Source organism: Leopardus geoffroyi, chromosome C1 (genome assembly GCF_018350155.1).
Source record: "Leopardus geoffroyi isolate Oge1 chromosome C1, O.geoffroyi_Oge1_pat1.0, whole genome shotgun sequence".
Lineage (NCBI taxonomy): Eukaryota > Metazoa > Chordata > Mammalia > Carnivora > Felidae > Leopardus > Leopardus geoffroyi.
The window spans coordinates 135,523,810-135,549,989 of NC_059328.1; the positions used below are offsets into that span (position 1 = coordinate 135,523,810).

General features: G+C 38.2%; 1 protein-coding gene across 23 annotated transcripts in view; it reads right to left on the bottom strand.

Moving 5' to 3' along the window:
* The window catches only part of GTDC1 (glycosyltransferase like domain containing 1), a 401,838-nt gene extending 376,202 nt beyond the window's left edge, over positions 1 to 25,636 (bottom strand). For 13 of the 23 annotated variants that reach the window (XR_006712843.1, XR_006712842.1, XM_045479710.1 and 10 more), the window contains exons 1-2: positions 25,514 to 25,616; positions 20,862 to 20,948 (exon numbers count right to left, since the gene is read on the bottom strand). The gene's annotated coding sequence lies outside the window, so the exon portion shown is untranslated. Of the gene's footprint in view, positions 1 to 20,861; positions 21,794 to 25,513 lie in introns of those variants that run through there. The other 10 variants (XM_045479704.1, XM_045479700.1, XM_045479714.1 and 7 more) reach the window with 8 other exon arrangements.
* Positions 25,637 to 26,180: the final 544 nt, after the last annotated feature.

Below are 26,180 nucleotides of genomic sequence, written 5' to 3' on the forward strand. Positions count from 1 at the left end.
AGAATCCTTGATATATCGTGGATACAAGTCCCTTACCAAAGATACGCTTTGCAAATATTTTCTCCCAGTTGGTGGGTTGGCTTTTCCCTTTATTGACGGTGTCTTTTGAAGTATAAGTTTTTAATTTTGTCAAGTCCAATTTGTCGATTTTTCGTCACTTATGCTTTTGATGTCTTCTAAGAAGGTTCTACTTAACCTAAAGTCATGAAGATTTACTCTTAAATTTTCTTCTAAGTTTTATAGCATTAGTTCTTACACTTAGGTCTATAATCCATTTGGCATCAATTTTAATAAATGGTCAAGGAAAGGATCCAACTTTATTCTTTTGCTAATGGATACGCCCAGCACCATTTGTTGTAAAGACCAGTCTTTCCCTATTAAATTATCTTGGCACCTTTGTCAAAGATCAATTAATCATAAGCATCAGAGTTTATTTCTGGACCCTCAATTCTATTTCACTGATCTTTATGTCTCTCATTATAACAGGATCACACTGCCTTGATTACTGTAGCTCTGTAGTAAGCTTTAAAATTAGGAGGGGTCCTTCATATTTGTTCTTTTTTCAAGATTATTTTTACTATGTTAGCTGCCTTGAATTTCTGTAAGAATTTTAGCATCAGTTTTTTATTGAAAAAAAAAGGCAGCTAGGATTTTGATAGAGATTGCCTTGAATCTGAAGATCATTTGGTAGACTATTGCCAACCTCACAACATCCTTCCATTTATTTAATGTCTTCCAACATTTTTTTATAGATTTTGGACAATTTTCCTACTGTTTCTGTTAACTTGTTCCTATTTGACTCTTTGTTGCTATTTTAAATGGAATTGTTTTCTTAATTTCACTTTTATATTATGTTCACTGCTAGTGTATAGAAATACAATTAATTTCTGTATACTGCTCTGTACCTTGCACTTTGCTGATCATTCATTAGTTGTAATAGATTTTAATGGATTTTTTAGGACTTTCTATAAAGATCCTGTCACTCCATGAATATTCTCACCTGTCTTGCCTAGAACTTCTTGTACAATATGGAACAGAATTGGTGACAGCAACATTGTTGCCTTGTTCCTGATCTTGGAGAAAAGGATTCACTCTCACCATTACATAGCTCTGTCTTTACACAGATGTCTTTTATACTGAAATAATTTCCTTTTATTCCTAGTTTAATAAAAGGGTGCTGGATTTTTCAAATAATTTTTTTTCTAATGAGATGAGCATTACCTTGATACCAAAATCTGACAAAGACATTATTGTCCCATCAGCTCGAGATGCCATAATACAATACCACAGAATGAATGGCTCAACAACAGGTAGTTATTTCTCATAGTTCTGCAGACTGGGAATTCTAAGATCAAGGTGCTGGCCAATTTGGTAACCCAGTGAGGAATCTCTTCCTGGCTTATGCAGAGATGCCTTCCCACTATGTCTTCACATGTCCTCACATAGTAGGGAGACTGAGCAAGCAAGCTCCGGTCTCTTCCTCTTCTTATAAGGACACTAATCCCATTATGGGGGCTTCAATCACATCACCTCATCCAAATCTAACTGACTTCCAAAGGTCCCACCTCCAAATACCATCACGTTGGTAGTTAGGGCTTCAACATATAAGTTTTGAGGAGACACAAATATTGACTCCATAACACTCCCTCAAAGAAATGATATCGGGGCGCCTGGCTGGCTCAGTCAGTTAAGCATCCGACTCTTGATTTTGGGTCAGGTGATGATCTCACAGTTTGTGAGTTCAAGCCCCGAACTGGGCTTTATGCTGACAGCATGAAGCCTGCTAGGGATTCTGTCACTTTCTCTCTCTCTCTGCCCCTTGTGTGCTCTCTCTCTCTCAAAATAAACTTTTTTTTAAAAAATGATATCCATCATGAACAAAAATTCCCAAATCATTAAAAAATATCACAAATCAAGTTCTCAAATTCAGAATGATAATAAAAGGATAATGCATCATGAACAAATGGGACTTTGAAATGCAAAGGCTGATTTAGGATCTAAAATCCAATCAATGTAATTCATCAAATTAATAAATTGAAAAAGAAAAACCAAACAATTCTGTAGATACAAAAAAAATCATATGACAAAATTTGGGGCGCCTGGGTGGCTCAGTTGGTTAAGCGTCCGACCTCGGCTCAGGTCCTGATCTCACGGTTTATGAGTTCCAGCCTCGCATCAGGCTCTGTGCTGACAGCTCAGAGCCTGGAGCCTGCTCTGGATTCTGTCTCCTTCTCTCTCTGCCCCTCCTGTGTGCTCTGTTTCTCTGTCTCTCAAAAATAAATAAATGTAAAAAAATTTTTTTAAAAATCATTATGACAAAATTTAACATTCGTTTACAATAAAAGCTCAGCATACTAAAAATAAAAGGGGATGTGCTCTACCTAATATATGGTATCTATAAAGAAATTTGAAGTTAACACCATACACAGTGGTTAAAGTCTGAATAGCCTTCTATATCCAGGAATAAGGAAAGAATGCTTACTCTCACCACTTACATTTAACACTTCTCTGTAAGTCCTATCCAGTGCATTAAAAAAGAAATAAAAGAGGGTGCCTGGGTGGCTCAGTCAGTTAAGGGTCCGACTTCAGCCCAGGTCATGATCTCACAGTTTATGGGTTCGAGCTCCGTGTCTGGCTCTGTGCCAACAGCTCAGAGCCTGGAGCCTGCTTCAGATTCTGTGTCTCCCTCTCTCTTTGCCCCTCCCCAACTCACACTCTCTTTGTCTCAAAAATGAATGAACGTCAAAAAAAAAAAAAAAAAAAAAAAGGAGTAAAAGACATAAAGATTGGAAAGAAAGATGTAAAACTCTCTTTATTTGTAATTAACAGTCATCTACAAAGAGTACCTTGAGGAAGTCACACAAAAATTCACAAAAATTTATGAATTAATAAGGTAGCAGGATACACATTTGACATATAAAAATCAATTGTATTTCTGCATACTAACAATGACCAACTGTAAGATATATTTTAACTGCATTTTCAATAACATCCAAAAATATAATTCATATTCTATTCACTTAGGATAAACCTAACAAAAGACAAAACACTGCTGAGAGAAATTAAAAAATAAGTAAATAAGTGAAAATACCTCAGGTCTTTGAGTTTAAATAACCCGATACTGTCTAAAAATTCATCCTCCCCAAATTATTCTATACAATGTAATGCCAATCAAAATTCCTAGAGGTGTTTTGTATAAATGTACAAATGAATTCTATAATCGATACGGAAATGGAAAGAATTTAGAGGACCCAAACAATTTCAAAAAGGAACAAAGTTAGAGAATTTATACCACTGATTTCAAGACAGTATAAAAAGTGTTGTGTTGGCATAATAGACATATAGGTTACCATAAGTGTCTTGGAAAAGATCCATATTTTATATGATTAGCTCATTTTTAACAAAAGTTTTCAAGGCAACTCAAAGGAGAAAAGACAGTTTTTTCAAGAAATGGTCCTTGAACAACTAGATATGGAAAAGAATTAACCTTGATCCTCACCTCACACACTACATAAAAATTACCTCAAAATGGACCAGAGACCTAGTGTACACCTTTCAGAAGAAAACACGGGAGAAAATCTTCACAAGCTGGAATTAACTAAAGATTTTTAGGCAGAAACAAAAAAAGAAGAAGAAGGAGAAGGAGGGGGAAGAGGGGAGGAGGATGGGGAGAACGAGGAAGAAAGGAAAAAAGCACAGACCAAAAAAAAAATGGATAAACTAGATTTATTAAAAATTTAATTTACTTCTGCTCTTCAAAAGAAATTATCAATGAAAGGAAAGAGCAGTCTACAAACCAAGAGAAAATATACCTGACAAAGGACCTGTATCCAGATAGATTAAAAGTTATACATAGGGGCGCCTGGGTGGCGCAGTCGGTTAAGCGTCCGACTTCAGCCAGGTCACGATCTCGCGGTCCGTGAGTTCGAGCCCCGCGTCGGGCTCTGGGCTGATGGCTCAGAGCCTGGAGCCTGTTTCCGATTCTGTGTCTCCCTCTCTCTCTGCCCCTCCCCCGTTCATGCTCTGTCTCTCTCTGTCTCAAAAATAAATAAACGTTAAAAAAAAAAAAAAAAAATTAAAAAAAAAAAAAAGTTATACATAAGTGACAAGAAAACAAACAAATCCAATTTTTTAAATGGGCAAAAGATCTGAACGGATACTTCACAAAAGATGAACAAATGGCCAATAAGTAAATAAAAAAATCAACATCACTAGTAATCAGGGAAAATGAAATTAAAACCACAAGGAGATAAAACTACATACTCATGAGAATGTCTGAACTCAAAAGAATAATACCAAGTGTTGGCCAGAATGTGGGGCAACTAGAACCTTCCTATTATTGCAGGAATATGGCACAACCACTTAGAAAACAGTTTGGCAGTTTCTTACAAAGTTAAACATACACTTGACCACATGACACTAGAATTCTATTCCTGGATTACTTAACCCAGAAGAATCAAAGCATACGTACACAAATACTTTTACATGAACATTCATGGTAGCATCACTCTTTACAGGCAAAAACTAGGAACACCCCAAATGTGCACAAACAGGTAAATTGTGGCACATTGACACAATGCACCCTGTGAAAAGGAACTACACTAAGATATACAATAACACAGTAAGCTTCAAAAGTCTCATGCTAAAAAGAATGCATAATGTGTGCTTCTATTTGTGTAAAACCCAAGAACAGGCAAAACTAATTCATTCAGTGACAAAAATCAAACCAATAGTTGCCTAGAAATGGCAATGAAGGAGGAAGTGCCTGCAAAGGAACACATGGGAACGTTTTGAGGGGACAGAAGTGTTCTACACCTTGATCGTAGTAGTAGTTACAAGAAGCTTATCTGTCAAATAAGTGTTTGACAAACAAGTGTTTATTTGTCAAAATTCATTGACCTATACATTTAAAATAACTGCCTTTTATTATATGTAAATTATACCCCAAATATATTTGATTTAAAATTTTAAAAGAAGTAGCATTCAGACATTAAGAGTATCATCAACCAAAGATGCCAATAAAGGGCACATCTAGTTTTACTCAGGTTTAACCCCTATAAATGTCTTATTGTCTTTTATTTGTTCAATCAATCGTGTGTTAAATACCAACTATGTACCAGGAATGATTCTGAGTGTGGCACAGCAGTAAAACAAAACTAAATCCCCGCCTCATCAAGCTTTCATTCTAACAGCAAATACCATAAAAAAGTAAAAGTAAAAGACAACAAGACTGGGAAAGTGCTAGCCAGAAAAATAAAGCAGCTAGGCAATGGGAGACACTTTAAATAAGGTAGTCAAAGAAGGTCTCACTAGGAATGTAACATTTCAATAAAGATCCAAGAAAGATTAAGGGAAAGCTAAGAAGTTATCTGGGGGGAAAAGCATTCCAGAAAGAAGAAAGAGCAAGTGCAAAGGCTCTGAGGCTGGCTATTCAAGGAACAACAAGGTGTCATATGTAAACAGAAGGTACTAAGTAAAAGATGAGGTTGCAGATGGGGCAATATCATGTAGCATCTCACAAGCTACTACAAAGACTTTAGCTTTTACACAGAGTAAGAAAGGAAACTACTGAAGTTTTTAATTGAAGAATGACAGGACTGACTTATGTTTTAACCATGATTATTTTGGTTACTGCACACAGACTAGACTGAAGCGCTAGGTTATGAGTTGAAGATTTTAAGAGGAAGCTAAGAGAACAGTCAGGAGGCTATTAACATAATCCAAGTAAGAGATAATAATGACTTGAGCCAGGTGATAGTGGAGGTGCTGAGAGGTGGTAAGATTCAGATTCTAAATGTATTTTGATGGTAAAGCCAATATGAACTACTGACAAGTAACATACCGACACAAAGAGAGAAGAGACAGGGAGGACTCCAAGGTTTTTTGGTCTACGTAACGTGGATGAAGGGGATGAACATGTCATTAAGATGGGGAAGACTAAAAGTGAAAGAAGTTTGAGTAAAAAGATCAGCTGAGTTCTGAGCATTTTCAATTTAAATACCCTTAAATACCCATATGGAGGTAACACAATCAGACAGGTGTCAGGGGTTCAGAGGAAAAAATCTATTATAAATTAAAGATTTTCATTATGATTATTTTTTTTTACAAAGTAAATCACTGGGTATGAGGAGTGAGTGAGTGAGTGTGTGTGTGTGTGTGTGTGTGTGTGTGTGTGTGTGTGTGTAAAACTTTCGGGAAACAGTCCATACTAGAATTTAATATAATAAGGCCTCAGCACTAATGGACTACTTGTATATTTTCTGATTTACATAAATCCATACAAGTCTGCTAGGCACTTCACACCTTTATTTTTACTTTCACATCTGAAGTACAGCAATATGGATAGATAAGGTGTGTATTTAAGATAACAACGTGAACAGACACATTCCTGGAACTATAGCTATTTAAAAGTGACACTAGCATCAAGATACTCATTCTTATTCTGGGAAGGCTTTAAAAAACAATCACTTGTTATGAAACTAATTGCACTGCCAAATGCTTCTCAAAATCATATGTAAAAAAATCATCTTCTCTACATTTTACTGTTTTAAATCAAGGAGAGTAATCGACTTTGTGATTAGATCTAGATGTTTGGTTTTGATGCTTATAACCATCTAGGTTCTAAAGTGAATAACATTTTCACACTGTATCTCAAAAAGACAGACACCATTTTGTGCATTACTAAAGAAATACAAAAAAGACAGGTAAGAATACCAAACTTCAACCAGAATTGTAACACAGGTAACCATGCTTACCTAGTGCTTAAAACCCCTTTTTAAAGAGTAAAATTTTCAGTGTGGAATGAGCATTATTTCTAAGTATCTATTCATTTCCAATTCCACATCTTGATTATTACCTCATGCTAGAATGCCTCTCTTCCCAGAGATACCCTTCTCCTCCTTCAAACCCAGATCAAACTCAGCCTCCACCACAAAGCCTGCCCCCAAACCCCAGAAGTATTTAGTTTTTTCCACATTCCCACAGCATTGCCACTGACATGTCTAGAGCACCTATGTCATTCCACCATGGATTATTTAGCTATATGACACTAAAACAGAGGCTCCTTGAGGGCAGAACACCTTAGCCATCTTTCCCCTCCCTAAAATACTCAACATGATACCTTAACGTACCATGTTTTATGTACTCACTAAAGGCTTAACTTAACACCCTATTAAACTAAGAAAATGATCAAATAGAACTTAATGGGATATATGCTTTAACTTCCTTTCATCACTTTAAACATACTCTTCCAATAAATAAACATACTCTTCTAGATCTCACTTCCCCATCTCTCCATACTGTCCCAGATAAATCCTATTGTTTCTCATCCACTTTCTAATACTGCAAAATACAGTCTTATCCAATTTAAATCTTCAACTTTGTATCTTATCCACACAACCCCACCTCAACCTCAGGCCAACCAGGAGAAAGAGCATAGCTATCTGTCTTTTTCAATATTCTTTCTAGCTCTTTCCATTTTCTCCACTTCCTCCCTCAACTTTCTAGTTCCCACAAATCAGGATAGGCAGAAGAAGAAGGACAAATGCCCTGGGTGCCTACCTCCCTGGGGATTTACTGGATGGCCATGAAGCAGGATGATCTGTTACCCTTATGGAATCATTGATAGAACCTTCTCTCATTCTCAAAGGCACCCGCTTTAGACAGTACACTTCAGGTCTGCACAGCAGAGTGGCTGTAAGTTACAGCAAACATAAATGGCTGTCTCTTCCACCCTGCATGGCGCCTTGACTGAGGGATGGATTCTCAGGCTGACCTTTTAACCATCCTACGCACTGTCCCATCGTATGGCAAGCTCTCCGACAGCAACCACCAAGACAACTCTAGCCTGGTTACTTCCATGGTGTCCACTTGGTGTACACACACACACACACACACACACACACACACACACACTCCTCATGGTTTCTTTCCACCAGATGGACAAAGATCACCTCTTTCTATTACTGCCCTCTCACTCAAAATGTCACCTCACTGGCTCCGGTTACCCTCCTCCACTCTAGAAAGAAGTCTATGTTCAGGAATGCTCCAAAATCTGGAAAACATATTATCATTCTCCTTCAAGAACTCTCTGGAAGGTGCCACTGCAGTAAAAGACACAAGATTCTGTAGGTCCTTAAATATCCAGACAAGATGTTAAATACCAATCTACACTTCTGGCAGACATACCCAAATTCTGGGCTGGAAACAGAAGGTCCTTTGGGGGAAAAACAGAAATGTCACAAACTAACTCCCACAAACAATTCCTCATCTGAATGACACTTGTAATATTCCCCTCTTTTCTAATTTGTTATATATGGGAAGTGGGTGCTGCAGTTCTATTCTCCTTTACTAAGTCCCATATCCGTCCTTAGAATGCAAGGATACTTATTAACTTTTATATTCAGCTTTGGTGCTTTAGCTAAAATCCTGAAACAAACAAATCCTGATCATCATCCTGCTTTTGGAGGTGCAATTCCCCTACACTGCAACTACTGCTTACCTAATATAAGGGACCCTTCGTTTTAAGCAACTCCATGTGAAATAAAGATTTACCAAAAAAGGAGGAGGACGCTATTGACTAAAAGCATCAAGAAAAAAGAAAAAGATTCCTCATTGGGTCATACAAATGTTACCTTAGTAGATTAGTATGGTATTCCTATGTCAAACATCTCATTTAAATATATTTACATTCAATGAAGAGCCACTGCATAAAATGGAGAATGCTCACTTTCAAATCCAAACATCTGCTGCCTACAAAATTTAAAATTCTATACAACAAACCAAGTTGACAATTACACATCTATTTAAGTTAATGTTAGATATACTGTAACTTATGATTTTTTAAAAAATAGATATATCATAAGACTATTTACTAAATTTCAATTATTACATGAAGAATAATTCTGAAACCTCTCTGGTTAGAGAAATCATTTCGTACAAACCAGTATCCATAGGTAGTACAAAGCACAGAGTGTACAGATTTGAACTAAAAATGCATGCTGAGACTGGTGTGACGTTGTAAAAGTTATACATATAAGATTATATATACACTTCTGAAATTAAAACATACACCAGTCCTATAACAGAACAATTCCACTCTGAGGTATTTAATCCAAAGAAATTAAAACATATTGTCCACAAAAAGAATTATACAAGAATCCTGTTTATAGCAGCTTTACTCACAATAGCCAAAAACCAGAGGGGGAAAAAAAATCAAATGTCTATTAACAGAATAGATAAACGAATTGTGGCAAAACAGAGTATTACTCAGCAGTAAAACAAAATGAACCACTAATACATACAATAGTAAGGATAAATCTCAAAACCACTATATTGAGGGAAAGAAGCCAGATACAAAACAGTACATGCTCTATGTCTCCGTGTAAACTTCAAGAACTTCCTAATCTAAGGAAAATAGAAATCTGAACAGAAGTTGTCTTCAAGGAGAGGGAAGAACTGACTGAAAAAGGCATAAGGGAAGTTTTGGAGGATGTTAAAATGTTCTGTGTCTTGAATGGGGGGAAGGGAGTAGTTACATGGGTAGATACACTGTCAAAGTTCATTAATTACACATTTAAAAATGACTATTTTTGTATACAAATTACATTCAATAAAGTTGATTTAAATCACATCTGGTATCTCACTTCTGAACAATGTCAAGGATAGCCAGCTAATGTAAAATATAATCTCTTAGTGAAAGCTGAAAATATATTGGTAATAATCTTAACAAACTTACAGCCTAAATCAGACTCTAAAACCCAAATCCAAATCCATGTTTACCCACTGTCACAAGGCTACATGGATAATTTTAGCTCACAGAAACATCCATAAGCATTCACAGAATGAATGAGACTAATCAGCAGGTCTTTTATTGGGAGATCATGACCTAAAACAGGTGGTCACTTTTGACTACTATAAAGTATGAATTCAACGTCGTGTTTAAGATCACTCTTCTCCTACTTATCCAATGTTTTCTCTGCCTCATAGCAATCTTGGAGGAGCGTACTTCCCTATTTCTGTAACACCTATTTCGAAATCCCTTTTCCTGATTTCTCTCATCAATTTTTCTCCTTTTTTGAGTAAAAACTCTGTCTAGGAATATCATACAACCACTTCACTCTTGACAGTCTCTCCTTAAATCTTACCCTTTGTGGGATTTGTTTGCTTTTTTCCCCTGTATTTTCAAGTAATTAAAATAATTATTTTGCATTCTAGCATCTTGAGTTCAATAATTTCAACAATTTTTTCCTGTCTTCAATACCACATCCTTCACCAAGGTGCCAAAGTACTCATATTTAAGCCACTTGACCATGCTGCCACCTTGGCTGTATTTTTTGTTTTTTGTTGTTTGCTCACTTCACTCCTCCTAAAGGACGAATGAATGACAAAGTCAAAGAAAGATTCCTTATCATTTACTCTATACCTGAAAAAACATAGTTGGATATTTTGACTTGAAAGCCCTTGCACACAGTTGTCTTTTACACTTAAAAAGTGATGCTAAGGGGCGCCTGGGTGGCTCAGCTGTTAAGCATCTGACTTCGGCTCAGGTCATAATCTTGCCATTTCAAGTTCGAGCCCCACATAGGGCTCTGTGCTGACAGCTCAGAGCCTCGAGCCTGCTTCAGATTCTCTATCTGCCTCTCTCTCAAAATTAAACATTAAAAAAAAAAAAAAAAAAAAAAATACTGCTAAGGCACTGTTCCTAACCAAGTGACTGAATGTGTCCTTCCAAGGAGATGTTTTGTTATAGGCAGTATAGGTCTACTTGTAAAGGCTGTAGACATCTATAGTTCTCATTTTAATGGGCTTTGTGACACTGTTTTTCCACGGTTATTCCCACACCCCAAACTGGTAGTCACCCTAGACTGTATCAGACTTTTTTTTTTTTTTTTTTTTAATTTTTCTTTTCAACGTTTATTTATTTTGGGGACAGAGAGAGACAGAGCATGAATGGGGGAGGGGCAGAGAGAGAGGGAGACACAGAAACAGGCTCCAGGCTCTGAGCCATCAGCCCAGAGCCCGACGCGGGGCTCGAACTCACGGACCGCGAGATCGTGACCTGGCTGAAGTCGGATGCCCAACCGACTGCGCCACCCAGGCGCCCCTGTATCAGACTTTTTAAACCAACCCTCTTTCAAGCATTTTTGTATACATTCTATTCGAAGTTGATCTAATCTAGCTTATGACATATGTTACTGTGGCAGCTCATTATCACCGACCTTTCATTTATAGATTTTGTATCATGGCATCACTTACATCTGAAAACACAGCTATACAGTACTATATTAACTGGTAACCCATTAGTTGGAGAAGTTCTAGAGTCCAGATACAGTATTTGCAAATGTACCATCTCCCTACTTTCGAAGGAGGCTCCAACATCCTTCTGCAACACCAACATGAAGGTATTTATGTTAAAAGACACTAATCCTAAAATCTTCCCATACTGTATGCTGGCCTTTCAGATTACTTTATTTCTTCATTTATCAGACAACGACTGGAGAGAAAAGGCCTCTATAAAATGAGATGCAATGTGGGACTCTTGATCTTTACTTCTAAGACCTTGTGTATACCCCTTAGGTTTTTCATCAGGAAATTAGGATAATTGCACTTGCTTTCAAGGTTGCAGAACGAATTAAAACTTTTGCAAAGTATCTTAGTCGATACCTACTAAACAGGAAGCTTTAAATAAATAGTACATAATAAACCACTCTATTGCATGGATACCACCCATCAATCCAAAAATAGAGTGCTAGTCTATGATCTTGTTACGTATCACATTTACAATCTTTCTCCCTTTACATTCCACTAATTTCCCAATGTCTAGAATAGCCTCATTTTCTCCATTCATAAAATTATGTCACTTGCCTTAACAAAAAGCAGCTTTAGCCAGGGGATTATGAAGTTAGGGGGCAAGGCAGTAGGGGAAGGATGCACCTAAACAGTCACTGCTTTACTAAAATTAAGACAGTAATTAACACGATAATGTATGCCTATTACATCCTAACTTTGCATTAATCTTTTTCTTCAAAGTCTTTTTTGAAATCCACAAAAGCCAGAATCATTGCCTTCCTCATACCCTATAAATATCATAAACAGGTCCTACATAAAACAGTGGACAAAAAGATGTAATTGATGAATTCTCAAAACCCTGCAATTTCTAATGTTTTGTCATCTCAGAAACCAATTCATAAGAACTTATCACATGAGTATGGGATGTGGGGGAGGATAAACTAAATATCCTTCTGACCACTGATGCAAAACTAGTTTTAAACACCTGGATTTTCTTCTTCTGATTATATTCAAATGAATTATTATCTCAAAAACCATATAAAAGATTAACACAGATGTTTTCTTGCCACAACATTCTCAAATTCCAAGCAATACCACTATCCTTTTTGCAATGAACCACTTTTTTATACTTTTATGAGAGGTCTTCTCAATTTCAATAAGAACAGGTGAATTAAGAGTAACTGAAACCTATCAAGCTACATGTATCCACTCTTCTGTATATTTTGAGATAAAAGTTTGCTTTAGAAAAAAAAAAATTGCAATATACAAAATGCTCTGGTTATTGTCCCCTCCCTCTCATAGGTTTTCAGAAGACCACAATGAATTCCTGATTCAAATGTGTTATCAATGTTAAACCCACATAATTTTTATTACATGTATCTTATGTATAAGGTAAAAGTAGTTCGCTGCTTTAAACACAAACACACACACAACAGTCTTTCCTAAAGTGCCTCATATTTGAAAATGGCCAAGTTTTCCAAATATTAATGACAATAACACAGGGCAGTTTAATTATGGCACAATAAATGAATGACAAGAGCATTTTACTTCAAAATCCCTGAGTTCCAGGATCTGAACATCTATAAGAACATCCTTTTCATTCCAGATTCAAAAGTTTAAAGCATTCAAATGCAACAACACACCTTTCAGTTATAGGCATTGCTTCGATGAAAAAACAGCTTTAAAAACCATGAAATGAAATCAATTCCACATAAAGCTATCATAGGATTCTGATCTCTAATCTGACTTGTAAATTAGATGTGTGTAACTTCGACTATTCAGCAACCACAGATCTTGTTCCTAGCAGGACGGCTGTTGGTTGCACTGCACTCTGACCAAAAACATGCAGTAGTAGCCGTGGCACACTGACAAATTCAAGAGTATATGCCTTGAATAAAACAGTATATGCCCTGAATAGTATATGCCCTGAACAGCTTTCAAGGTAAGTCATGAGGGAATCTTTTTCTGTTTGTAGATGAGCTGCATGAATCTATGTTTTATATTCTGGGATGCCAGAGCTTTTGTTGAATGCTAAAATGAAAAAAATGTTGAAGATTCACTGAAAAAAAAAAAATGGGATTCAACATTAAGAATCCACCCACTTCATTTTGTAGCACTGCTTTCAAATCCTCTACTACTGGAATAAACAGATACATGCCAAAAGCAGGGTCTCTAACAAAATAAAATACTGATTTGTTTCAGAGAATACTTTGATGTTCCAGTTTTCTTGTGATTTAATGGTTCTAGAAAATACAGGGTTATTTCCAATCCACATCTGTTCACTAATCATTTTAAATGAATTTAGTTAATAGGTCCAAAGATATTAATTTTTTAATTCAACCGTTCTATGCCCCTAATATTATAGACTGTGATTTTCTACCCCTAAGGAGTTCAAAAGCCTATGCAAAAAGATGTTTTCTTAGAAAGTTCTGGGTACAATAGCTTTTTGCAAACAGAAACATATTTTATGCATGCTGGGGGAGAGCAAAATTTCAAGAATGCCCCAAAGCAAAAACTTTCTTATAATAATGACAGTCTTTAAATTAACCTTCTTAGGTTAATTTTTTTAGCTTAAGTAGATGTTTTTCTTTACTCTATTTCCCTTGAAGTAAAAGAACCCAATACTAAAAGGTGATAACTATGTAAGTTCCGTAAATGGACAGAATCTTCATGGTTTACCAAAGCAATTACCATGTATCATTATGAAATGATAATACATTACACACTCCCCAAGTAAGAATTAAATTTACTCCGACTACCTCCACCAAAAAAAAAAACAATTTTTATTTAGTCATGAAGTCCTTGGAATCATAGTAGGGCTTGATGCCATACTGGCGTCACACTCTGCCAGTCATCCAAAGAATATGCCATCCTTCTTTTTCAACTTCTTTGTCTACTAGTGCGTCATCACTGGACCCAGCAGGCTGCTCACCCAGACAATTTCAGTAACGGATTTTGGCTCTGTGCATAACAGATGAAAATCTTTACGAAGTATCCAGTTTGTCTTATAGCTGAGAGATATGAACCTGCTGCAGATGTCACATCTAAATTCTTGAACGGATTTTTATCATCAGTGTCACCTATAAAACAAGACAGTGTCACCAACAGCATTGTCCTAGAGAGTATCTACTTCAGTAACGCTAAGCTTTCAGCATCATAACTGATAGTGATTTCTTTGACTACAACAAGGGTCAGCAAACTAGAGCCCATGGGCCAAAATTTAGCCCACTGCCTATGCTCATACAGCCATGACCTGAGAACAGATTTTATATTTTTAAATGGTTGAAAAAAGTTTTTTAAAAAAGATTAGTGTTTTGTGACATGTGAAATTATATGAAATACAAACTTCAGTCTCCTTCCATTTTAGTGGAAGCATAGCTACTCATTCATTTATGTACTTCTCTATGGCTGTTTCTATGCTACAATGGCAAACTTAAGTAGGCGCAACACAGACTACATGACCCATAAAGATGAATGCATCTACTCTCTGGTGCTTTAAAGAAAAAGTCTGCCAACCCCTGACCTGAGGATATCGAGTAGGTAGGAAATAGGACACCTGGTATCTGTTGCATGAAGAACCTGTGTTCAATGACCCAGCTGTTCCCTTGCCACACCTTCATCAATTTGTTTAACAAATATTTCTGGGCAAGCCTGTCACTCCAGTGCAGACAGCTATAGTTACTTTGCTTTCCACTTTGGCTCAGCCTAGCCTCAATCCAAGGGGTCAACATTGCCCTTGGACAAGAAGAAGACAAGGAGCTCAGCTTCAAATGAAATTCCTCTCCAACACTGGCCTCTCCCATATCTCTAAGTTCTCCTAGTTCTGGATTTCTGCGTTATGTCAACCATTCTCCATAACAGGCTTCCTGCACTGCACACCAGTCTTAAAATTCTCTATTTCCTGCCAGAGATCCTAGGACAGTAGGCTGTGAGTCACAGCAGTCAATCACAGATTTCTGCTGGCTGATAGCCAGTTTTACCCCTGCTCTAACAACCACTCTGTAACATGAATTTATTCAGGGCCCCTGTGGACAATCTGCATACTGCAACATTCTCCTGGCTTCCACTACTCCTCCTGTTCATAAATGCCCCTGGACTTCATTTCCTTTTACATTCACACCTCTGGCCTATAAATCCATGAGTTCAACCTTCCCAACCGGCTTGTCATTGTTTCTTGAGCTCAGTTCATACAATAAGCAAATATAAGAGCACAACAACAACAAAAAATTCTATATAAATGGATTTCCCAACCTAGAACTACCCATGTTAAGGCATCTCTTATTTTTTAGCAACTGCCCTAAAAAGGGAATATCTCATTCCCAAGCAGCATTCAGAACATCCCTTCTTTTTCCTTTCATCATTGCCAATTAGCCCAAAGTTTCTACACCTGCTTCACCTGAGCGTGTTAACAATTACCCTTTACTCACTTGGGGAGCTCAAAGTATCTGTGTTTCTTGAGCACTGCCTCAGAATGTCTCTCTTCCTTCTATCAAAGCTTTAACAATCCCATTTCTACCTAAGGGAAAAGTGGGCGGGGGGTTCCTGCCACTGACCGACTAAAATGGAGAAATGTATTTGGCTAGACTTCTACCAGTGAGAATATAAATCCCCAAAGAAACATGCCAATAGTCCACAATGAAGCTATGCCCATACTATTAATGGCATAGAACCCATCTGTAATTTATATTATATTGCTGCAAATAATCACAAATAAGTTGTAGACTGACTATACTAGAAAACAGCTATGAAATGTCAGGAAGACTTTATAGCAGAACAGATTAGCCTCATGTAAAGACTTCAGAGAAAATGGCAGTTTATTTTTAGCAGTGAATTTCACTACAACTTTGAAATAGACTGCCATGCTGAACAATTCTGAAACCTGCATGAATAGCTCTAACACAAACAAAACAGTTTGTATCAAAAATGAATAGGCTGACTGAAATGACCATTAACCTTATCTCAATTCTGAATAGCATATAGGTAGCACCAATCTTAAATAAAAGGAAAATCTTCTTCAGTAACACATACAGGAACCCTCTGCCCACTTGGGGAATGACCCAGAAGTCCAGCAACATATCCTCAAATCCAGAAAAATAAAGTAGAGGCATATAGTCCATATTCCAAAGGAACAGTCAAAAGATTAAAACTTCAGAACTTTAATCTTTTGATGAATCTAGTCTCCTTCCCTTTAGGGAACAGTTCAAACTTTTTAGTATCAGAACTCCTTTGTGTTCTCAAAAATTGAGAATTCTCGACTTTTTGTTAATGTGAGTTAGAAATGTCAATATTTACTATATTAGAAATTAAATGAGAAAAGTTTAAGTATTAATTCATTTTAAAATTTCAATGGCATATGTAATATGACAACATACTTTATGAAAAATTACTTTCCTTTAAAAAAAAAGGAAATTTCTTTCTAATTTAATAGAAGATGAATTCTCCTATCTTCTTCTATGTTCAATCTGTTGTGATATGTTGTTTTGATTTCAATAAAAAAGGAATTAACGTTAATATGAATTGCCTTTTCAAATAATTATGAATGTTGTTCTTTGATACTACACCAAAACTTGACAAGCTGGCGTTTGAAGGTTATCTATAACATGGATCCTATTATCACATAAACTCTTTGTATTCTGTCATTTGCTTTTATTTTTTAATGTTTTATTTATTTTTGAGAGAGAGAGAGAGAGGAAGAGAGAAACGGAGACAGACAATCCCAAGCAGACTACACCTGTCAACAGACAGACAATCCCAAGCAGACTACACCTGTCAACAGAGCCCGATGCAGGGATGAAACTCACCAATAGTGACATCATGACCTGAGTAGAGATCAAGAGTCTAACACTTAACTGAGCCACCCAGACATCCCTGTTACTTGCTTTTTATAAGGGTTTTTTACCAATAATTTTGTAACGCTGATCACTTTGAAAATATCAGCTCCTTGCATTTGTTTATATTCCAAATCTTGACATAATTAACTAATTAATACCACAGCAAAAACGCAGATTCATTAATATCATTACCCATCTCATCAGAAAAGTCTTTAAGTACTGGGAAGCTGACAAGGGCACAGCAGGTGATACAAGTTCTCCAAAATTTTAATTTTCACTTGAAAGCTCAAATTTTATCATTGGCAACAAGTATTACCAGTTGTTTTCCCCCAAGTGACAGGCTTACTTTGTTCATTTTCAAGAAAATGATTGCCAAATATCTAAATCTAAATAATCATAGTTTGGTAGTCATTATTACAAGTAAAAGTGATGTTTCATGAAAAATACGACTAATTCAGCTTGAAACTCAAAAAATCATAGAAGGGTTTTTCCTTGAGCCAACCAATGTACTCTGCATACACAGCAGCAATGTTTTTTGCGTATTTCCTATCTCATCACAAAAAGAGTATTAAAACAAAGTGTACTCAGGGATGAAGATTTAATAAAATTTTTTTTTTTTTTACTGCTTCATCAAGGACATTATTCAGTGAAACTGGCTTTTCTGTTTTGTTTTTTTACTGGGAAAGCATGGTAATAAAGAATACAATGATTACTAGTACATTTTGATGCCACTGCCATTTAATATCTACTAAGATGCCCACAGTTTTACCCACCATCGTTTTAGTATCAGTGAGGCAAATGTCAAAGCAATGGGAACAGCAAGAAGTCAGTATTACTATGAAAAAAGTTTTAACCTCACAGACCCCCTAAAAGGCTCTCGGCAACCCCCATGGGTCTACATATCACAGTCTGAGAACTGTTGTCTTAAGGAAACAATGAAAGCTATAAATGATAAGTTGCCATCCCCAAATTGACAATAAATATCCCGCAACATAAGAATTATATTAAATATCTGTACAAATTCTTTCATTTTAATTCAAAATTGGTCCTACTCATTTGGAAACCAAACAATGTACCACCAATTAACATGAAATGAGCGCTTACATGTATTATCTCATTAAATCCTCGTAATAATTCTACTAGTTCTCTGATATACTCATGCTACAGATGAGGAAACCTGAAGTAGAGAGAGGGGAAGTCATTTGTCTGAGGTCACAATAACAACCATCAGTATTTATGGATTCAGGCATTACTAAGTATTTTGCATACTTCCTCTCTGAAGTCTTCACAACAACATATTATCCTTTTTCACCCTTTATTATTCTTTACACTTTTATTACCCATTTTACAGATGAAAACTGAGTCAAGAAAGTAAAGTTCCCTTCCCAAAGGTTACCCAAGTGCTAGATCACCTATAGACAAATCCAAGTCTGTCTTAATTCAAAAGTATGCTACATATTCTACCTCTCTATGTCACATATCAGTGTACCCTGAGTATATAAATAGATCGACTGTTGCAAGAATCTTACATAGTTTTAAATTCAAATGAGCAAGACCTCTATTTGAAAAGATTTTTACTAATTTGATTATCTCTGTCTTCAAATAGAACAAAACCTACTTCCTTTTAAAATGATCTAGGTAGATGATGAACTAACTCACACCATTAAACACTTATCTGTATATGACAATAAATCAATACAGGTAAGATTATTCTGAGGAAACTGAAACCCAGAAAAGTAGCTAACTTTCCCCAAAGATATGCTGTTCATAAATGGTACAGGGTCAAAATCAGTTTCGACTGACCCTGAAGCCTAAGCTCTTCAATCACACTGCCTGCATATATTTAAGAAGGTCTCAGGCAATGACCTAGGAATTGTTCACAAGGTCTGGATACAGAACTTGCTGATATCATATCCACTTTACCCAAAGTAATCAAGATATGAATCATCTTGTATCTCAAAGACCTAGAGGCAAAAAGGAAGCAGCTACATGCTGAAAATAAAGAATGAAAATAAAAAATGTCCGCAGGTGCTTTAGGTAAAATGTCAACAGGTAATGTTGAAAAGAGAAGTAAAATTTCTACACACATCTCCATAGCTGAGATAACCCTATCTCTGTTCAAAACCAAAACAAAAGAATGCCTAGAGAAAAATGTCATCACAGCTACAGAGGCTGTCTACTCTTTACAGAATAGCTTTCAGATGCCAGGAGCCCAAGAGTGCTGCACACTTAATAAACAACAGCAGAAATCAGTTTCCTAAAGCATTCCTAAACTCTAATCAATCAGCAAAATTTTCATTTCAAATAAGGATCCATAAAAGCCAGGGGTTATGCCCCAGTGTTTGTTTCTATTTTAAGGTCCTACATCATAAGATACTACTTCATATTAAACCTTACGGGGGACACGGAAGGAATTAAGGTTTACCCAGCTCAATTCATCTTAACTTCTTGTAACTCAGCTTTTGGGAAGGATAAACATCTTGTGATTGGATAGAGGGGTGTGGCTTTAATTTCAAACAAACTGTATTCTCAAACAAACTGTATGTGTATTCCACAAACACATTTGACATTTGACAGGAAGGTGACAAAATGGAAGGCTATGGTATACCACCTAAAAGGGCAGGGCAGCACAGGCGAGAGATGAGCAATTACACTTCTCATAGAATACCACATTCTGGATTCCCTTTGTGGCAAAGGAAAAAAACAAAAAACTACAGAGCAAACTTTACCTCCTCCCATCACCAAAAAAAATCACAATCTAGTAATGTAAAAGCAGCTGACATATATAGAAAAAAAAAACAAAAAACAAAAAAACAAGATTGAGGTCATGTCTCTTGACATGCATCATTTACACTAAGGATTCCCCCATTTATCTGAATTAATTTCATGTACCTAATTTCATTCAGATAATTGAAGTTTTCCTTTTAGAGTTGTAAAATGTTACCTCACCATAATTAGTAAACTGTCCACTTAAAAATACCACTACCAAAAATACCATTCCCCCCCCCCCCACGCCTCTCTACACATACACATATACTCCACTATCAATGAAAGTATGAGATGTTGGCCTTCACAGGAAATTTAGTTCAAAAGTCCTCTTTAAAAAATCAGCATGAGAAATTCTACAAAAAAAGTTATGGTCATTACCTTTTTAATACAGAGTGTTTGCATTACTGTCTGAAGACATGGTAATTTGGGTATTCAATACATGACTGACTACTGTTCTGAAACCAACTTAAAGGTTTACACTACTAAAGAGTTTGGTGACCTGCCTCAAAACAATAACCACGACTGTACAGAGAACAAAATCAAAGAGGTCTCTCTTTTTATGAGCAGGCATTTAAGGGCCTTTTAATGAGAATTTACTCTTTAGTATACAATTACTAATGAACAAAAAGAGGACCATTAAACTCACTTCTTTATAGTGCCATAAAACTTCAATGTGTAAAAAATATTACATATATATTAATCAAACTCAAGAAAAACTGAAACATGCAATACCTTAAAATGCATAGCAAAAATTATACACCTTTTCTTCTTAAATAAATGCCCTGCCAAGCTATTTTTTATATGGCTATGCTTATAATTTAAAATATACAGACTCTGTAGTACTAATGATGGTAATGAAATGTCTAAACTTCTTGTATGAATTCTAAATTTCTATACGGACACTGATTTCCCATACTGATAACAAACTTACTGCTAGGATGAATTTTATATTAATCAATATTTATTTATCACCTGCTATTTGCCAGGCACTGTACTGAGTGCTGAGAACACCACCAGGAAGAGCACAGATTCAGTTTCAACACTCGGGGTACACATAATCTAGAAGGAAAGACAGATCATAAACAAATGTGCCATGGGAAAATACAACAGCTACTTGGTCAAATGAAAGTTCAAAACTGAGAGAAGACATGGGTAGACTATCAAATACTTAAAAATAGCTACCACTGAAAATGGGGGATATAAATCACCCATTACATGAGTCAACTAAGAAGGCAAAGAATCCAACAGGTATAGTCAGGAAAGGGATCTAAGTAATGACTGGATGAAGTCTAGGGTGTTCTAGAGCCTGATGCAAATGAAAAGCTGACCCTCAAAATGGGCCCAAATCGTAATAGCCAAAGAGCCCAGCTCTCAGCTAGCCTGTCCTCAGTATCCAAGGCGTCAATCCAGTGAGTTCAAATCCCAGAGGCAGTATCACAGTATCTTGGCTCTGCAAGTTCTGCCTCGGTTGAAATAGAGCCCCAACCATCTGCCTGTGGACAAGAACAGGTCCCAAGTCCAGGAGAGGAATAGGGGATATAGCAAGGAGAGGCAGATGACCAAGAGGTTAGAGTTCTTAAGCAGGCTTAAGGCAAGGTTTCAAGTCCACAAGGGATCTGGTGTACAAAAAGAAACAACACCAGAAAACATATCAACTCTATGGACAATTTAACACTTACTAAAGAAAGGCTGTGGAATTGCTTCTCTGGTTACTTTTAAAAATAAATACTCAAAAACAAAACACTCATCTATTTAAATGACTTAAGTATGAACTTAAAGTGTAGCAAGAAAGGATTAGTCTTCCTAATTCTTACTGATTAATGAATCCATACCCTAATTCCACCTAAACCTACATTGAAATATTCTAGATGCCTCACACACACCTCATTAAATGTTTATGCTATGTCTTTCAAAACTCTTGATGAGTAATGTGTTTTTAAAAATGAGAATCTCATGGTCAAACTGCACATATGCCAACGGTACAGTGAGATACCATACTTCTGTGAACAATGAATGCTCAGGGCACCAGAGTAAGTCCAGATCACACGTCTGGAAGTGGATGGAGGTCTTAATGTATTTTAAGTCTTTTTTTCTTTTTTTAACGTTTATTTATTATTTTGAGAGCAAGTGAGAGAGAACGAGTGGAGAATGCACAGAGAGAGGGAGACACAGAATCCGAAGTAGGCTCCAGAATCTGAACTGTCAGCACAGAGCCTGATGTGGGGCTTGAACCCACGAACCATGAGATCATGACCCGAGTGGAAATCAGACACTTAACTGACTGAGCCACTCAGGCAGCCCTGTATTTTCAGTCTTAAAAACCAATGTAAAAACTGGGTCGAAGGGATAGAACTTGCAGTGGATAGAACACACAGACTGGGACTAGCAAAAGAACCAGCAATGATACATGTGAAAGATTTGCTTCCTATACATTAAATACTGCCCTACTGTACTATACAAATGTTTTCAGTAATAGAGTCATAGAAAACAATACACGTAGTATAAAAATGTTATCCCTGTGAAGGCTATTATTTATATGGCTCTACATATTCAAATAGGACTCACTGGAAGGAACTGACCTTGCATTTGCTCAAACATCATTTTCCAAAGCTATTCAAAGGGTGGAGTGGTGGTACTTCCCAAAAGAAATGCTTGAAACTTTTCCTCAATTTTTATTTTAAATAAACAAAACACACTATTCTGATCTATTAAAGAAAGAAGAGATAAGCCTAAGAAAAAAAGAAAATACAGTGAGTTTTTCGGGTTTTTTGTTCTTTTGTTTTTACTGTATCACCAGAATGCCGTATCGAATACAGCCTGAAACTGTTTAATACATCATTTCAGGACAGCCTGCCAAGGTAGTCTGGACTCCAAAAGTCATGCTCCTTACAAAGGTCTATATGCTGAAAAATGTTTATCCTTATAAAGTGAAACCAAAACTTTAAAATGTGGCCTACGGTAACAATTAGAGAGTCACTCAATAGATGGCTGTCAAACTTTGCTCCAGTGGAAAATTTCACTAGAAAATTCACATTACTTCAGCTCTACTGAGGTGACCTATCAAAAAATTTAAATAATGCTCCTTTTTCCCAACTTCACAGTGAATAACATATGTTAAAAGAATAAAATTCTCAATGTTAAGTTTGTCCCCCCAATTTTTCTAAAATATTTGATACCTGCTACCTCTTCCATTACTGGAATTTAACTTAATAGAATATTTGATTCAGCACGTATATGGAAATGGAATGATTTCAAGTTTACAGTATCATGATTCATGACTTCCAGGCACTTGGCTCCCTTAAGTTTGATTGAGCCCAAAATGACCACAAGCACTAGACACAAGGCTTACACAGAAAGAATAAGACCTGGTCACCAGGTAAAGTGTACACAAGTATTTACCAAAAAGTATTTGCTAAATGCCTAAACACTGTGGTGCATATGCAAAGAATTCACCCTGCCTTAGCCAGGACTTCAGGACCTCTGCATCTGAGGCCCACCAAGAAAAGTGATGTTGGCTCGGGAACTGGAATTCAATTACTACATGCGTATAGCACCTTTCTTCCTCATCAATATCAAGATTACATACACCAGAGTCTTATATATGAGGATCTTGAACTGCCACTCTCCTAGAATTGAAACAGACTATCTGAAACAAGAATATGAACAAACGTTCTTAGAGTGAAAATAATTACTAATTTCAATCAAACTGGAAAGTACTATTTCAACTGATGGAATGTAACATTTCCCAACTATACATAATTTGTCATTTGTATCTAATGGGTCCAAATCATAAACTAAGGCATATACTCAAAACAGGAAAAAAGAAAAAAGAAAATTTAGTAATTACTAGGCTTTTCTTAAGATAACATAATCAAAACAAATTTTGGCACAAGAGTATTCATCGGAGAGGTCTAAACTGTATACTTAAGTGTTCATTTCAGTTCATTAAGCCAACCAGTTCTATTTAACGGTTGTTAAATATCTTCAAGAAACTTTAATTTCTCCCTGTGAAATAATGGGTTTGGATTAAACTGCGAAAGTCCCTTACAAACAGAAAATTCTGTACTTCTGTAGTACATAAGATTAAAATGTCAACAGGGTTTCAAAACAGAAGAAGTCAACTTCTCAAACTGATAATGCCAAAAATTCAGTTTCTTATTTTTATCTCAGTATCATGGTTCATATTTTAGCCATTTAGTTTACAAGTTTGTCAAAGAAAGTCTCATGATTCAAAACGTACTCCTCCAACCCTCCATACTCAAACTGTTTCATTAAATACAAGATCCTAAGGAAAATATACAATAAAAAAGCTAAGGAGAATCTATTCCACATCAGACCTGGAATGCATTAAAATTCACCATAGCACTTGGTACGTGGGTTCCTAGGTGAAACTCCTGCCACGCTTTAGCTTACTTAAACAGGTTAACAGAATGCAATAAAATGGCTCTACTGAATTATTCTGACTTTCTTTTCAGCAGCTCCTTTACCTGACCACTACATTGGGCTTTAAAATCAACTTCAGAGGTAGCACCTAACAACCAAGGTGAGCCACAGCACTCGGGGGCTGCATTGTGAAACCCACCTCTTGGTGGAAAATCACCGTCAAGTCAACGTTTTCCATTTCAAACGGTGATACAGGTGGAGGAAAAAGTGTAAAGCCTTCTCTTTAAACCTCCCATCGAGCTGCCCGAAGGCGCTAACTTAAGAATTATCTCAAAGATAATCTAATGCTTACAGTTCTCAGAAGACTCTAAAAGTTGTATTTGAGAGAGAGACAGAGAGAGAGCGAGAGGGAGGGAGAAAGCGCGCGCACTCCCTGGAGCCTAAAGGTTAAATTGTGGAGCACTGCAACTTCGCTGTAGAGTACATGGCTGGATTTACAAGACTTAGATTAAGAGAACCTTTCCACCAGAACACTTAGCCCGGCTCCCGATCAAAATAAGTACACGCCGGATCCTCACTGGAGGGAAGGTGTAACGGGCGAATGAGGTCTTTCGTTTCAACTGGCCGAGAGGGAGAGGGGCTGACGAAAGCAAGAAAGTGAGGGCGATAGAGGGGCCAGCGCAAAGGTTCCCTTCAGGAAGGCCTGGGGCCGGGCGTCGCAAGGGACCCGGCCCGGCAGCCTCTGGATCTGCCAGGAGGCCCCTCCGCCTACTCAGGCCAACCCCGGGAACCCGGCCTCCCTTCTCCCCGCGGGGATGTAACGCGCCCCCACCCGCCCCTCGCCTGCCGTTCGAGAAGGTGGCGGCGGCGCGCCGGGCCGCGGGAACCTGGCACGCACGAAGCGCAGAACTCAAAAAAATTAAATCACAAAATGGCCAGCGTGCAGGATTGCAACGCAGCAGCCCGTGTGCCCCGCTCCGGGGGCGACGCGGATCACGGCACCAGGAGCGCAGCGCGTGCGCTCGGGAAGCGCACCGCCCGCGCGGCCCTCAGCTCCGCCCCCCACCCCCACCCCCAACTCCTCGCGCCGCCGCCGCCGCCGCCGCTGCCGCCGCCGCTGCCCCTCTGGGAACTCCGCGCCGCGCGGCCCCGCGAGGCGGGCGTCGGGGAGGGAAGGGGAGGGGCCGCGCTCCCCGCCTCCCCGCCGGGCCGCGCGGCTCCCCAGCCCGGAGCCTACTCACCTCCTCCTCCTCCTCCTCCTTGTCTCTCCCTCCTGGCCACCGGCGCGGCCCAGCCGGCGACGCGCTGACGCCGTGCCCCTCCCCCGCGGCCGCCGCCGCTGCCGCCGCCCCTCCCGGCCTGCGGCCGCTGCGGCCTCGAGGCGCGTCAGGCGCAGGCCCCGCCCTTTGGCCCGCCCACGCTCTCAAGGCTCCGCCCCCCCCACCCCCAACCCCCCCCCCCCCACCCGCGCGGTTTGGACGCCGAGGGCTCGGGGTCCCTGAGTCAGCGGCGGGTCCCGCCCGCGCGCACCGGCCCACCTCAGCTCACAGCCCCCGCTCTTCTTCTCACCTGCCCACTGCCCGAAGGCTTCGCTTCACTTCCCACCTCCCTGCGCGCCCTTTCCATCTCTCATCAGCACCCCTCTCTGCCTCTTCAGCTTTTTCGTACTCTTTCCCTAACCCCCTAGTATCGTTCTAAGCTCGCATTGGCGCCTTCTCTTTTCTTCTGGAAGGTCTTCGCTGCTCACTAGGTCGGCCTCGGCTTCCTCCTGCAGTTTTTGTGCCGGTTCCTCTTCCCCGTCTCCGTCCCTCTTCCTGGCTTGCTGGAGCCTCAGGACCCCAGCAGGTACCCGGCCCCTTCCCTGCCACCTGTACCTGCTCCGCAGTTTGCACCCCTTTGCCTGCATCT